The following is a 2,115-nucleotide window of genomic DNA, read 5'->3' as shown; positions in this document are numbered from 1 at the left end:
TGAGACGTCATGATACCAGCTCCTATTCTCCTCCTTCATTCATTGATGCAGTGGACCCAAGAACCGGAGATATTGTGCCTGGGGAATGGCTTACACAACCTGATAATTTAACAGCTCTTCAAGCACTTGGATCTGGCAGACAGGCAGACGATGCAAGGGACTGTCGAGAAAAATACTGTCAGTACTTTAATGGTTCTGGAGCTGTAACCTGGCAGGATTGCGCTGTCTAAAAAAAAAATTTCTTTTTGCTTTGCTGTTTACTCAACAATATGTAGGATATGCTTTCGTGTCCACAATTTAATATGGCGAGTAGGTCACTAACTTTTGTGTAATAAAATTAAATTGTATTTATTACTCCCGTAATTCTTGGTTTTTCAGTTTAGATAAAGTGGTCCTCATATGACGTCCTATGCCGTCAAGGTGTCCTGTGACTCTATAATCCCCATTGACGGGATACTACGTTATAGCGATCGGTCTAGATTGCATTCCAAAGTCAAATGGCGACTTCCTTCCATTTCAAGCTCTGCCATGCATGCACCCAAACAATGGTTTACCCACACACAATCGTATTTTAAATCATATAAACCTCTCTAAATTACTTTAAATGAGATGAGATGCCTATAAAATGGTGCTGTTAACCCTTATATCTTGGTAAACATTAAAGAAAGAATGCGAAGATTTTTTGTTTTTTTGTAACAATTTCTTGGTATTTAACAACAAAATATTACATAACCAAAAAAAACAAAAAAAAATTATCTCCTTCCACGGCCCAACAGGTGTCGCAGCGTCACGCCCTGCTGCTCTACTTGAGCCTGGAGGATCACTGCTGTCTGCTGCAGGAGCGCTGCTGTCTGCTCCAGGCGCAATTGTCTCGCCATGAGCTCTCTCAACGTTGGGCGGTTCTGTGGATAGAAGAGGTTGGAGAACTGACGGTGATTCCGCTGAAAATACATCTCGACCTCTGGGGCACGACCATAGTGTGTTGTAAATTTAAATTTGGTCTGGCCCCACAGGGCCATGTTTATTTTATTAAATTTTACATTTTTAGTTGTCTATTGTGACATCTCGCAGATAACCACTCGTATTATCTTGATACTTACGGAGAAGGGACGCCGGTTCTTCATTGCCAGAACCAGAGCTGCTTACTTCCCATCCCAGCGATCTGGCCACTGCTGCAGCACCTAAAGGAAATAATAACAGATCTGGTTAACTATGGAACACGCCGTTGGGAAGCGCTCGCTGTTTTGGTCACTTACGTATGGTAGCTTCTGGGGAGAATGCCGCCGACCCGGGGGAGGAAGAGGAGTGGCGGAAGTGAGGTGTTGAGGGTGGTGTAGGGGTGCGAGGCCGTCTGCTCTCTAAAGATGGTGGAGGCGTGGTAGGCCGCTGGGTCATTACTGCGTCTGTAATGTATTCAAATATTTCCGCTACCCTCTTATGTCACGTATGCAGGTAAAAAAATAGCAATCAATTATTGTTAACTTACGTGACGTCCCGGGCTGTGGGCTCCCACTGCTGGCGGAAGGTGTTGTACTGCTGGCTATGGCTGGTATACGTTGCCGCCGCTGTCTCTCTACACATAAAGTAAACATACGAAACCTTTAAAAACACATGTAGAGTGCTGCAGATCAAAGGTAACAATATACTGAAACTGATAATTAATATCACACTTCACAGGGGTGCGAGGGTGCATTGTCGCAACAGATGGTGGAGGTGTGGAAGGCCGCCTGGTCATTACTGCGCCGGTAATGTCTTCAAATATTTCAGCTACCCTCTTATGTCCCGTATGCTGTTAAACAAAAAAACAATCAATGATTGTTAAACTTACGTGATGTCACGGACTGTGGGCTTCCACTGGTGTCAGAAGATGGGGTACTGGCGGCAATGGCTTGTATCACTTGCCGCCGCTGTCTCTCTACACCTAAAGTAAAGAATCGCAATGTTTACACACAACAGTTGAGTGCTGCAGATCAAAGCTAACAATATACTGAAACATAAAATAGAGATCACACTTTACAGGGGTGCGATACTCTGACATGTCTATAGCGTCTCCGTTTCAGCACTGCGTCGCGATTGTGCAGAGGACACCACACGACGCAGTTTTTTGGTGCCCCT

At 44.6% G+C, this 2,115-nt stretch overlaps 1 long non-coding RNA gene across 1 annotated transcript; it reads right to left on the bottom strand.

Annotated features, from left to right (window-relative positions):
• Nucleotides 1-626: 626 nt before the first annotated feature.
• LOC143817978 (uncharacterized) lies at nucleotides 627-1,680 on the bottom strand. Its single transcript, XR_013224238.1, has 4 exons — nucleotides 1,487-1,680; nucleotides 1,257-1,403; nucleotides 1,101-1,181; nucleotides 627-902 (listed from the first exon to the last, which is right to left on the bottom strand). It is a non-coding gene; the product is annotated as an uncharacterized LOC143817978 (long non-coding RNA).
• Between the last annotated feature and the right edge of the window lie 435 nt (nucleotides 1,681-2,115).

Source organism: Ranitomeya variabilis, chromosome 3 (assembly GCF_051348905.1).
Source record: "Ranitomeya variabilis isolate aRanVar5 chromosome 3, aRanVar5.hap1, whole genome shotgun sequence".
NCBI classification, from domain to species: domain Eukaryota; kingdom Metazoa; phylum Chordata; class Amphibia; order Anura; family Dendrobatidae; genus Ranitomeya; species Ranitomeya variabilis.
Note: the sequence above shows the minus strand (reverse complement) of the source record. Positions and strands in the feature narration are given on the sequence as shown.